We start from the raw sequence: 13665 nt of genomic DNA, 5'->3' as shown, positions 1-13665 counted from the left end.
ACACAGACAATAGTTTAGTGGTTACCAGAGGGTAAGAGGGTGGGTGGTGGGAGATGAGGGTAAGGGGTATCAAATATATGGTGATGGAAGGAGAACTGACTCTAGGTGGTGAACACACAATGGGATTTATAGATGATGTAACACAGAATTGTACACCTGAAATCTATGTAATTTTACTAACAATTGTCACCCCAATAAAATTTTTTTAAAATTATATCTTTTGAGATCTTTTCTTGTTAAAGTGTCACAATTCTGGTGCAGGTGACTAAAAAGAAGTATTCCTATATGCTTTTCTATATGTGAACATCTATATCCTTCTACACTGTGGCTATGCTTATCTTTCCACATATGTACACCCAAAACCTGGAAGTAGAAGAAAATTCCTCATGTTAATAGATATTCAGCTGTAACTTTTTTTTCCCTTCTTGGAGAATTTAATGTGCCCACAGGAAGGGAGAAGGGCTCAAGATTTGGAGGCACAACGCATATAAACTGTAGTCTTCACTTTCAGTGGAAACATAGGGCATAATAAAACTCTTCTTCCATCAGAAAGAAGAGAAGATGGATGTTCTTTCCACTTGTGTTGACTGCTGTACAATGATTGCCCTGGAAACAGAATTGAAAGCATACCCACTAATAATCAAAGTATACGTGTCTGTTTCTCAAAGGAGATGATTTAATAAAAAGAAACGGGGAAGGCGGGAACTCAGGGTATGGTAGAGGGTGATGTCATTATTGCTGACTTGAATCCTACATATTTATAATGGGATTGGTAGTGATCCCTTTGGGCCCGTTGTTTTCTGAGCCTGTTTATTTTATTCGTGCTGACAGGACTGCTAACAAACGGCATGTGGATCATCAAATATTTACTCATTATTGAGTTGACGTAACACCTCTCTTCTTAAGAGCGCACTGTGCTCCACGGGAAACTTGTAAGTTGTACAACTAACTTTCAGGTAAGTACTTACCTATAAAACAGTAAAACACAGTATGGAGCCTGGGGAAAGGGATGGGTAAAGGAAAGACAGGACCAGTGCTTGATTACCTGTGACCTTCACCCTGCCGTGTTCTAAAAGAAAGAACAAAAGGGATGTTTAGGCCAAATGTACTCTAACTCCCTGAACAGGACCACTGCCCAGAATTCTACTTAAATTACTCCAGGAACAGGGCGAGGCAGTTGGAAGGAAATCTTTTTTCCTTACCCACCCCTGACCCCACTTTATCTCCTTCTTTATCATGAAATCCCAAAGCAGACTTTGAGGAGCCACCTCTCTATTGTTTCTTCATTGGCTTCTCTTCACAGCTCAGATTTGAAGCTGGTGCTCAAACCTCAGCCCCCAAATACACTTTTCTTCAGTCTCATTATAAAATGAGCACTCTGTATAGTGGGAGTGGGGAAGGGAGAGGTGGATAAAAGCTGTTATAATTCTTTGTAAACTCCATTAAAAAAAGATAGCCTACCCTTCACCCCTTGGTAACATGGGGAGGCAGGCATAGGGAGATGTTATTTAGTTCTGCCCCTAGGAAATGGATATTGTTCCCTCACCTCCAGTTCTGTGCTGTGGTGGCCCTTGAAGTCTCATCTTACACAGTGGCAGTCCTTAGCATACAGATGGTTTCAGCAGCTTCCAGGCTAATGGGGGAGGGCAGAGTGAAATATGGTGGTGGCAGTGGCACACGTAGCAATCAGAGAGTCATCTCTACTATATAGGGACTTTGCTGAGAACTTCCAGTTTCTAGCATGTTGCCTGGCACATAATCGATGCTTACTGAGTATTTGTCAAGGTAGCCACTGACGCAAAATAAAGATGTTTTACCCTTGGCTTATGGATATTAAATAAGGTCTCTAGCCATTATAAGTCACCCAAATATGCAATTTGGTCTTCAGAGGATCTAGGGAAAGTTTGGACATTTTGTACCAGCACCTCCCCATCCTTATTTAAATTTAATTTAGTTTATTACCTTTTGGTCCAATTAAAGTACAACGGCCCTACATTGCCTGTAGGACAATGTCTATGCTCCTGAACCCGGCACTTAGCTTCTCCCCTCTCAACTCCTAGAAAACCTTCCTCTCTCTGTTCATTTCTGAAGCATCTTCACAAATTGTTTTTTTTATTTTTTCCCAGTTACATTTGTAGATACTTTTCTTACATTCATTTTAATAATAACAATTATTTTTAAAATAACAATTATTTTTAAAGTTCGTTAAACAATGAGCAATGCAAGTTATATTTTACTGATGACTGGCTTTATAGTAAGAAAAAATATTTTATTCACTTGCTATGTCTTATTAAACAGTAAAAAGAGTTGTTAATATTTATAACTATTAAAACCTCACGTCTGTGATCCCACAGTTTGGGAAAAGATGACGAGAAAGCTAAAAACACATGGTGGCTATTATCACCCTTAATAATGATCTCATGGTTTAAACTACCAGGTGAGTCGATGTCTCCTTTAGAGTAAAAGGAAGAAGTAAGGTGCTTACAGGTGATCCTTGAAGGTGGATGGGATTCAAACAGGTAAATGATAGTGGGGAAGGCATTTCAGGAGATACATGCAATAACACGGTAGCCGGAATATGCCAGACTTCCAGTGGCAGAGTAATAGGAGATTTAGTGGAAAGACACAGTTTAAATTAAAACCGAAAAATAAGAAGAAGAAGAAGAAGCCTTCAGAACTTTAGAAGCTAATAGTGGCTTAATGTAATTAGAAAGAAAAAAAAAATGATCCTGGCTCTGTAAGTTGCACAGAAGTTTCTTTTGCACATTCTTACTAAATTGGCCCTAGAACAAAAATTTCTCACCATATTTCTGCCACTTTAGCTGCTAGTTAAGCCATCAAGATAAAAGACCTTAAACTGGTACTGATGAAATTTTTAGAATTATTTTCTGTCAGTCACAGTATCTTTGATTACTAGTTTAAAGCAAAATTTTATACCAGTTCCTCTCTGTTCATTTCTGAAGCCTCTTCACAAATTGTTTTTTATTTTTCCCCAGTTATATTTGTAGATAGTTTGCTTACATTCATTTTAATACAACAAGAAAATTACTTAAATTCTTTTTTCAAATAAAAATATGAATTGAGGCTAATGATTGCTAAAGTTGCATTTTATACTGGTCCATGGTTTTTACCTTTATCATTGTAACATTTATTATATTTAGGGTGTTACATAATTTTGTGATATACAGAATAAAATATTAATTGCTATGTAAACTAAAAAATGTTCCCAGATAGTTTAAATTTACTTAAAAAAAACAAAAACAAAAATCCAGAGGATTCCAAAAACAATTCTTTAGCACATTTTTTTAATAAGTTATACCTGCAAACTGTAAAAATATTCAAGCTTTCAATAGGGTACAGCCCTCTCCCTTAGCCATCCATACATTATCATCCCATCAATATTCTAGGCATATATAGGGTTTATATAGTACATACATATATGTATAAAAGCATTGCAAAATCTAAAATGTGTTGAATAAATTATTCTCCAAAGGGTTGCATCAATTATACTTCCACAACAAAACGGCAATATATGAAGATCTTTGTTTTCTTATTTCCTTATCAACATAATGTACTATCAAATTTTCTGATTGGCATTGCTTGGTAATTTTAACTTGCACTTTTCTACTATGAAGGAGTTTGAGTATATTTTCATTTATTTAACATATTCCAATTCTTTGTGCCATCTGTTCATATATTTTTACCATTGTCTATTGTTTGTCTTTTTCTTATTAATTTACAGTGCTTTTTTTATATATTAAGGAAATTAGACTATGATTGTGATGGCAGTTGCGTGCATTTTTTTTGAAACTTGGAGTTTCTCTAACTTTGTCGGTTTTATAAGGACATTTTTATCTTTATGGAATAAAAATGCATTTTTTACATTATTGAAGTATAATTCACATACAATAAACTGCACATATTTAAAGTATACAATTTGGTAAGTTTTAACATGTGATTATACCTGTGACACCATCACTTCTGTCAAGACAGTGGACATATGCATCACCCCAAAAGTTTCTTCATGTTCTTTTACAATCCTTGTAAGTACTCTTTAGCAGCCTCCCACAAAATCTGATGTGTGGTATATTAATTTTTTTTTCAGTTAAAAATGCTTTCTAATTTTACTTTTGAAGGAACTAAGGCTTGCCTAGTTTGTTTCACATTTCTCAGGGATCATTGTGCTTTGTTACCTGATTCTAGTGTCCAGAAAACTGTTGTTTCACATATTATGTCTAGCTTTTCAGATGGGAGGATAAATCTAGCCCCTGCTATTCTATCTAAGATAAAATCTAATTTAATCAAATTTATATTTTTTTGTCTTGTGGAATTTGGTATTTGGTTCCTATGCTCAGATTTTTTTTTTTTTCAAACCATCATGTTTCTTCAGTATTTTTGTTTGTTTTTCTGGAATTTATTTTGGAGTAAAATATGAAATGTAGAGCCAGCACCCCTGCTACCACCCACCCCACACAAACACTTGTAGCTCTTTAACTGTCATAACATCATTTATTAATATAGCTATTTGGCATATCCTAAATTCCAGTATGCATTTGGTTATATTTCTTGGCTACCTATTTATTCAAGTGCGGTCTATTCATGAGCCAGTTCCACATTGTTTTAACTTCTGTGACCCTATAAAATAGGATAGGATTAGTCCGGAATTGTTATTTTTAATTGGTCAGAAATTCTTTATTTAATTTTGCTTGTTTACTTTTTGATGTAGAATTTAGAAACGTCTTGTCAATTATGCAAAATATAGTTAGAATCATATTATATTCATGTATTTTCTTTGATAGAATTGTTATCTGGAAAATGTTGAGTTGTTCTGTTCAAATCATAGTAAGGCTTTCCAATGGTGTTCCGTTATGTTCTTCAGTAGTGTTTTAGCTTTTCTTTATTTAGGTTTTGCATATTTTTCTTAAGCTTATTCCTAGACATTTATGGTTGAATTATTTTTGTAAATAGTGCATCTTGCTTCCATGAATTCTTCTAACTAGTTTTTGTGTAAAGTAGTGATTTGGTTTATCACTAGGGTATACACTGTGGGTTAGTGCACCCAGCACCAACTACATCCAAATCACCTTCTTCCTTGCCTCCCTGTACTAAAAAGGTTGTCCTGAGTAAGTTCTTGAGTTTTAAGCCTCAACTGGAGAAATAAATGTTGACCGACGGCAGCCATCTTGTGACCATGAGGGACAGGCCTAGAGACTGGCAGAGACATTAACAATGCCGCTACAGAGTCACTGATCCAACACCAGCAAACCTCCCTCCTTCTGCCTGACCTCAGACTTTTGATATTGAGGAAAAATAAAACCAAAACAAAAACACAAACTTCCTAAGGACTTTGAAGGATATACATGACTGATATGAGCATTTTTTCAGAAATCATATATTCCAAGACATTTTCCAAAATTATGACCTTGTAATGAGACCTTACATACAGATTAATGATACTGAAATCAGAATTATACTAATAAGTGAAATGCTCTTTGTACAATGTATGTTTTTTATAAAATTAAGAATATAGAGATAATATTCTTACAGTAAAATATCTACTAACATTTTAGAATTACTGTTCTGAGGCAGGTAAATGCTACATTTCTTTTGTTTTTATAATCTCAACATGACCAGCATACGAGTTGTAAAAATCTTAGTCAAGGCATGAGAATATTTCCCCCAGAATTTTTAATTCAGTGATTATTTCACAAAGTTAAACTTGAGAGCAAAATTAATATCAATAGGCAGATATTTTAGAACTTATAAAGAAAAGTCTGTCTTCGTTAATAATATTTAACTCTTACTATTTTACTAACCAAATATGTGTTTTTGTCCATTGAATCATAAAGAAGCCTCAGTCATAAGGGTAGAATACATTGGACTCCTGGGAAAAAAGACTGAATGTAAAGTCTCCTCAGCTGGGGTAAGGCAGTGAGAGCAGAGGAAAATGGTGGAGGTGCGGGGCAGGTCACAACGGGAAAAAGTTTGCCTTTAGAGTTCATTATTGGCACATTGCATTAACATTGTGTCTAGCGTCTGGTATTATTTGTTTATTTTCACTTAATAATTCAATGATCATTCAGAAAAACAGTAGAGTAGTCAAAAATATGTGTGTGAGTGATTATAGTGACAATTACATGTCATGATTGCCTATGAAATTGAAAAGGCAATGTGGCTGTACGATCCCTGACTTTTATAGATGCGTTGTGGAAGTCTCTGGTTTACTAGGTCAGCTGCTTGTATCTCCAGAGGAGTAAAGCTTTCAGCCAGATAAAGTATTACAGATATCATTGCCCTTGCATTCTACAGTTCATCTAAAAGCTCTTTTGTTTGCCGGTAAAAATGTGCCTTATAAAAACCAAATTTGATTCATCAAATAAGAAGTGTGGCTGCTCCATTGCATCTGTATCATAGTTGTAGTGATAAGATATTTTTAATGTGATAAAATTATCTTTTTACACATTTGTCAGTAGTAAAGCTATTACAATCAGATGCACAGACAATGAAACTCTCCTTACCACTTAAATAGAAGAAATTCCAATTTATTGAAGGTGATGAGAAGAGCATTTTCTTTTTCTTTCCTCTTCATCCTCTTGAACATTTAGCTAGCACTTTCTGTTTGCATCTAACACCTTGTACTTTCCATGGGATTTACATGTTACTGGTAATTTCCTCTGTCATCGGGGAGTAAGATCAGTAATAGTTTTATCCCTATTTAAACAAGCTTGGAGTGTGACAGCATGTCACAAAATATTAGTTTTAGTTGGTCTCTGAAGCAGAAAGAGAGGGAGGTGGGCTGTCAGTGCTCAGTTTAAATGTAGAATAGGATGAGGCTGGAAAAGTACAAGTGCAGGATCCCACTGGCAACAATAAAGAGAACTGTTCCTACCATTGCTGGGAACCTCACTCCTTCGCTTTACCTTCTTAATTCCGTGCCCAGCTCAGTTCTGCGCATGGAACTCGGCCTCAGCTCAACCCTTCCTTGGTAATGAAGGAGAGATGGTTTGGACTCAATGTTTGGAAACGTTAGTCCTTACACACAGACTCTGAATACCAGATCAAAATTTGTTAGAAAACGTGTGTGGTTATAGTGCAGAGATACTGGGGAGCCAAAGCGAGCTTTCTCTTGTGAAGGCTGCCGCAGGTCTGAACCACAGGCCTCATCTTGAGACTCAAAGACTGACGTCATAACCCCCATTTTCCACTCGCTCCCAACAGAAACTGTCTGCCTCAGTCAAGCTATTGAGCATGTACTTTCCAAATCATGTGAAATTTGCTTCCTTTGCCTCTGTCCTTGTTCTGTGCTCTCAACGTGAGATGTTTGCCTTGCCCCCTTTCTGTGGTTTGGGCAGTCAATTCTGTGAAAAACCTCAATATTACCCAACAAACTTTTCTTTTTGATTTATCTTGTTTAATCTGTGTTTCTGACACCAGTGACTATCATTTTTAAATAATATATGTAGCTAAATATGTAAAAGATAAAAAATACCAAGATTAATGTAAAATTTAATCAAAAGCCAAGGGTCAAGTAGTGATGACATAAAATCTGTGAAGCGTAATGGGTGAACTGAATTATAACAAAAAATATGTAAAGTAAACAGAAATATAATTGATGTGGGAAATCTAAAAACATCACTCTTTTTATGACAGCTCAATTAAACCAAAATATATTGAAATGGAGAATCTGAATAACATTTAAAAGATTGAGAAAAGATAAATGGAAAGAGCTGCACCCAAGAATCAAAAAGAATATACTTTATTTTCAAATGTCAAGGGAACGTCTTTAAAACTTGTCCTCTAAAAACTCATAATAAAAGGAAAATTAGAAATTGTAGCAACCACAGTCTCCGATACTAAATCTAGACATGAATAACATAGGTATAGGGTGAAAAATGTCCCAAAACTCAGACATTTTTCAAAAAACAATCTTGATTTTTTTTTAAAGTACTACAACTTATATAAGTTAATACCAAATGAAAAACCTATTGAATCAGTAGTAAATTAATTACCTACAAGATTTTATATTAAAAGAGAAAAAAGTGAAAAGAAATGAGCTAGGCATTCAGCTTGCTTAGACCAAAAAAAAAAGAAAAAAAAAAGAAAAACACTACAAACAAACAAACATAAGAAGAACAGTATGTAGAAGGGAATAAGAAGCAAAAAATAATAATTTCACATGGGCGATGTAATAAAATGGGCAAGTCCAAGAGTCACTTTTTGGTTTTGTTTTTCTTAGGAAACAATACATGAGGAAAAACTAGAAGGCTGATGCAGGAAAGAAAAAAAAAACCAATGATATAAAAATAGATACAGCAGATATTAAAAATAAATTGCATACTTCTGAGAAAATGTAAATGACCTAAATTTACTCAGAATAAAGTATAATGCCTGAATAGACCATTAAGCAGACAATGAACTAAATAGTGTTCACAGTACTACTAATAAAATTATTCACAAATGAGGTGGTTTAATAAGCAATTCCTTCAAACATTAAAGAACAAAATTCCCATATCATATAAAATGTTTCAAAATGTAGGGAAAAAAAGAAAATAGCTTACTTTTACAATTTTATAAGGCTAGCATAAAATTCACAATCTGACAAAGGTAAGTTGTTTACATTCCTTATGATAAGTATGTAACCTGGTATTTTGGAAGCACAAACATAAATTTAAAGTTCAAATAGACATATGGTTGCATATTTGTAATCACCTTTTCTTGGTCTTGTTTTTCTCTAGACCTCATATTTTAATTTACCTCACATCTCTTATTTAGAAATGAGAGAAAGATTGATTTCTGTGCTTATCATGAGTGAGAAAGCAGGACACCTTGGGACCTGCCCTCAGCTGTCTCAGGACCACACAGGGGAAGCTTGCTGATAATGCAGCTGACACTGAGACAGGCTGTAAAATGAAGAACCAGATCGAGGTCTCAGCCACTGTGTTCAAGCTTTCAAATCAAGCCTTGCCAGAAGACACCAAAACCTTTGGATTTTTTTCAGCTGCTTAAATTCCTTTATTCTCTAAACTAGTTTGGTTTGTGTACCTATTACTTATGATCAAAAAACGTCCTGCTAATATTAATTGGGGAAATGCTTTTTTTTAAGTATACTACGTGGTCAGGCTTCAAAGAGCATGTGTCTCCCCATGTGTGTGTTTGTCCCAATATCAGTATATTGTCCTTTTAGTAGTGATTTATCTTCCTGCTCAATACATTTCCTACCCCCCTTCTTTTTTTAGTTAAAAAAATTTAAAAACATTTTCCCATCTCTCTCCCCTTTGGCAACCATCAACTGTTCTCTGTATCTATGAGTCTGTTTCAGTTTTATTTTTATTGATTTGTTTCTGTTTTCATTTTCCACGAATAATTGAAATCATACAGAATTTATTTTTCTTCCTCTGACTTATTTCACTTAGCATATTACCCTCTAGGTTCTCTGTGTTGTTGCAAATAGCAGGATTTCATTCTTTTTTACTGCTGAGTAATATTGCATTGTATACATAGATCACATTTTTATCCGTCCATATACTGATAGACACCTAGGGTGCTTCCATATCTTGGTTATTTATTGTAAGTAATGCTGCAGTGAACAAAGGCGTGCATACAGCTTTTTGAATTAGTGTTTTTGTTTTCTTTGGATTAATACCCAGAAGTGGAATTGCTGGGTCATATGGCAGCTCTATTTTTAACTTTTTCTAGACTCTTCTTACTGTTTTCCATAGTGGCTGCACCAATTTACAATCCTACTAATGGTGTACGAGGGTTCCCTTTTCTCCACATCCTTGCCAGCACTTGTTATTTGTTTCCCATCGCCCTTCTTTATGAAACATACCCATTTCCTTTGGGAATATCTTCCCTATTTTCCACCCCACTTCTTCTGCACTGCCCTTATGGGCACTCTGTGACTCTTTGTGTATTTTTTATGCTTCTAATGACAAACTCCAAGGTGTCTGTGCTAGCTTAGGGCAATCAAGGAATCCAGCATTCTTGGCAGAGTGGCTAGTACAAGGCTGAACATGTGTCTCAATAGAGCAATCAGTTTTCTTTATGTCAATCTATGACATTTAGAAAGAGGAGACCTTTCTTCTGCTTGGGGTCCTAGGCCGGGAGGATTTGAGTTTGGGGCTCCCAACAGTCTCGTCCTCAGTCACTAGATGGAGATGCATGTGCAGTTAGAAAGATTGAAGCCAGCCCACAAAAAATCAGAAACGAGGGAGAGAGGGACGCCCAGAAGATAGCATTCAAGATCACTATTCCTGATGTGCCAGGAGCTACCTTGATCTTTGAACTTCTCTTTTCTTTTAGTCAATAAATTCCTTTTTGAGGTCAATATAGCATGAATAAGGTTTCTGCACTTCTCAAAACCTAGCTAATAATACATAACAAAGCTTGTTCACACTTCTGTGTACGTAAAGATACCTACTGATTAATTCAGCTGCACACCTGCTTATTTCACTCTCTCCTTAACATCTGTCTTTTCTCAGCATTTGATGCACTCATCGTGTTGGGGAAACTGATTACATTCCCTACTAACTCCCCACACTCTGTGCTGCCCTTGCCTCTCCTGACAGCAATCCTCCTAAGGAGGAAACACCCATAGCAGGCTTTTTGAATCACCACTTGGAGCCTTATATCAACTAAGCAGACATTGCTTTTGGAGCTGCCAAATAAAACATACTGGCCTGCTTATGAACTGATGAACTGAAATCTCACCATCATTTTGCTGACCTTCTGCCTAGTGATAGTCAGCTGGTGCTGGAAGACTGTGAAGACACAGCATTTTTATCTCTCTGCAAACAGGTTTCTGGAGCAGAGCCAGCTATCAGAACACATCCCCAGACCAGTGGAAACATCCAGTCTCAATCATCACCTTGCAAAGGTTTAGCTTGATACTGCATTTTATCCTTGTTTGACTTTTTAATGGGCAACTTACATTTTAAAAAATTTCTAGATATTCAGAAATGGCCCTAAGGTTGGCATAGATGTCCCTCCCTTCCTTAACCTGGGGTCAGTTTAATACAGTATTGGTACTTAGGGAACTACAATTGAGGCCAAATGGATGGTATACTTTATCTGACAAATGGTGGTTCTTTAACTGTATGAAAACAATGGGCTGGTTAACTCTCAAAATGTCATTGGTTACAGTGCGTATCTTTACACTAAACTTCCCCTGTCCTTTTCTCTGACTGTATGTCTCTTCCAATTGCCCATCCACTGTCCCATGCACATTTTGAATGAACAATCTCTCCCTTATAGAGATTTGTGTTACTATCTAGTTATAAGTGCTTAGAAAACTAATGGTTGACATCTTTCTTATTCTTGCATTCAAACCAATGCTTAAGAAACTGTATTTCAGACAATGGACTGCTTCATCCGTAGTTATCAATTTCTAGTTCTTTTAATCTACAGATATTTATTCAGTGCATATTATGAGCCAGACACCACGACAAACTAGAAAAGACTACACCCTATTGTCACCAAACTAGCTGATGAAAGATGAGTTGAGGCAGCCTTACTTCTATTCCCATTTAGTCAACTATCCATTTATTAGGGTTTTTCATGCATCTTCAGTTATAACTCATATAGCTACTGTTTGTGCACACTTTACAAATTGTACAGCTATATGCAAATATAGGTAAGTATGTCAATAACTAAAAGCAACAAGGAGATAAAGAGGGCATTCATTAAAGCTGCTAATGTTTATTTTGTATTTTTCTTCTCTCTTCTCTCCACTTTCCCTTCTTTTGAGGTTGTACAAATTTAGGGAAAACTAAAATGTCTCTAACAGCCACTCTGGTATCGGTGATTATTGTTGCCTGAGGATATGAGAGTGATCATTTATAAATCACTGTAATTTAAATTGGAAATCTCCACAATTATACCCAGATGTAACATTTGAAAAAATAGATACTGAGATTTTACAGATACCTGGTTAATTTCATGATTGTATTAATAGTTAGATGATTCAGATAATTTGAGGCCTGAGAATGAGAATAATTGGGGAGACTTCTTGGGAGACAGCCTGCCTATCTTGGGACAATACCTGAATACCCTCCTATAGTTGAGAAGAAGTGTGTATTCCAGCAACTAAGTTCTAGTAAGTTTTTGGTTGTTGTTCTTAATTTTCTCATCAGTAATAACATTTTATTTTCTTTGTTAACAAGTTTCTTAGGTTAGTGCAACCTGAAAAGCCTTGTTAACTAGGCTTTTATAGAGTTAAAATTTATGCATAAATGCCCTTTTTTATTATTTGAACATAATTTGACAACAAGCTGTAACCTGAGTAAGAAAGAGTTAAGGAAGTTAAGGCCTCCCAACCCCAGACATAGTGATGCTCTGATTCTGTGTCTTCTGTGCAGCAGGCATTTGGTAGTAGAAGGGGAGAAATTTGTTTAGCATGGAGAAAAGTTTGTGGCTGTTGAGAAATAATCATTATAGTTACATTTTGCCTGGAGTTTTTTTTTTTTCTCCCCCCGCCCCCACACAGAGGAATAATAAATAGTCCATCCCACATCCTCTGAGGGGGTTATAGTCAGTCCCACCAAAATCAGTGGAAGGAGGAAAGCTTATGGTATCCTTTCAAAGTCCAAAAGGTTCAACCGCTCAAAAATAGCCCCACTGCGGTAACAGAAAACCCTACCATTGGATGTGCCTGCTTCCAGAAGGGCAAGGTATTGTGTATCCAAGAAGCAGATGCTGAAGAACAGAATAGCAGCCACAATAGAAACACATATTCACTGAGGAAACCCAACAGTTTAACCTGCATATCTTCTTTATAATCCACTTTTTTATGTTGCTGGACTAGTTATTTTCACAAGGCCTGGGGGGCTGGAATCTTAACAAACAAGTTGTGATGGTAGATAAAGATGGGGTTATTAAAAATATGGAGCACTGGTGCTACGCAGAATTTTTCGGTGTGGAGTATGTACTCCAGAAAGATATCACTACTTAAAACTGATCATTACCAGACACGTGGGGATGTCTTGGTATTGTCTCTTGGACACATAACAGGCCTAAGGTCTCCCAAGAGACCACCAGAGTGACAGTTCCCTTTGATGCATCTTTTCCCAAAGTATTGTCTGAGGAAATAAATTTTGTGAGCTACTCTGAAATAAAATCATTTTGGAGTCAAGTAAGTTTGTCTCTATATCATATCTCACTAAAGACTCAAATATGTTGCACATAACACATAAAGGGATCTGAGAAGCCATGAATTAAATATACCTGCTTAACTTTGTCTCACATCGTGGAATCTCTCTTTTTTGAAACGAATAATATCCTGTGGGTTTACTTTGTGTTCCTATCTTCTTTCTGATGATTTTTTTTTTTTTTTTTTTTTTTTTGTCAACACTTAGAAAGTGCTGTCTACATGCCGAGCTACTTTCTTAGATGAGGAAGCTGGGATAACAAGATGTTGTGGTTGTTAAGAGGCAAAATTCACACTCAGGTAGCTTGGTGCCAAAGGCATTTGATCACTACATATAAAGGTTTGTCTTCAAACCTTGAATTTTTAGAAACTTGATTCTGCTTACAAGTCGTGGGATGCTTCATCTGTAGGGTTGGAGGCACATTAAATAAAATCAAGAGACTGAAGTTTCAAACCAGAATGTCTACTTTATAATTTACAAGAAATTGCCACCGTAGAGATTAGAACTTCGAAGTGCTTAT

At 35.9% G+C, this 13665-nt stretch overlaps 1 long non-coding RNA gene across 2 annotated transcripts in view; it reads left to right on the top strand.

The window, feature by feature from the left end:
- LOC141571668 (uncharacterized) overlaps positions 1-13665 on the top strand; it is a 141598-nt gene that overhangs the window by 109794 nt on the left and 18139 nt on the right. For both annotated transcript variants that reach the window (XR_016020299.1, XR_016020298.1), the window contains exon 3: positions 832-956. This is a non-coding gene — a long non-coding RNA (uncharacterized LOC141571668). The remainder of the gene's footprint in view (positions 1-831; positions 957-13665) is intronic.

This window comes from Rhinolophus sinicus, chromosome 2, assembly GCF_057876585.1.
Source record: "Rhinolophus sinicus isolate RSI-liver-muscle chromosome 2, RSI-T2T, whole genome shotgun sequence".
NCBI classification, from domain to species: Eukaryota; Metazoa; Chordata; class Mammalia; order Chiroptera; family Rhinolophidae; genus Rhinolophus; species Rhinolophus sinicus.
The sequence above is the reverse complement of the archived record's forward strand: the minus strand, read 5'-3'. Positions and strand labels throughout refer to the sequence as shown.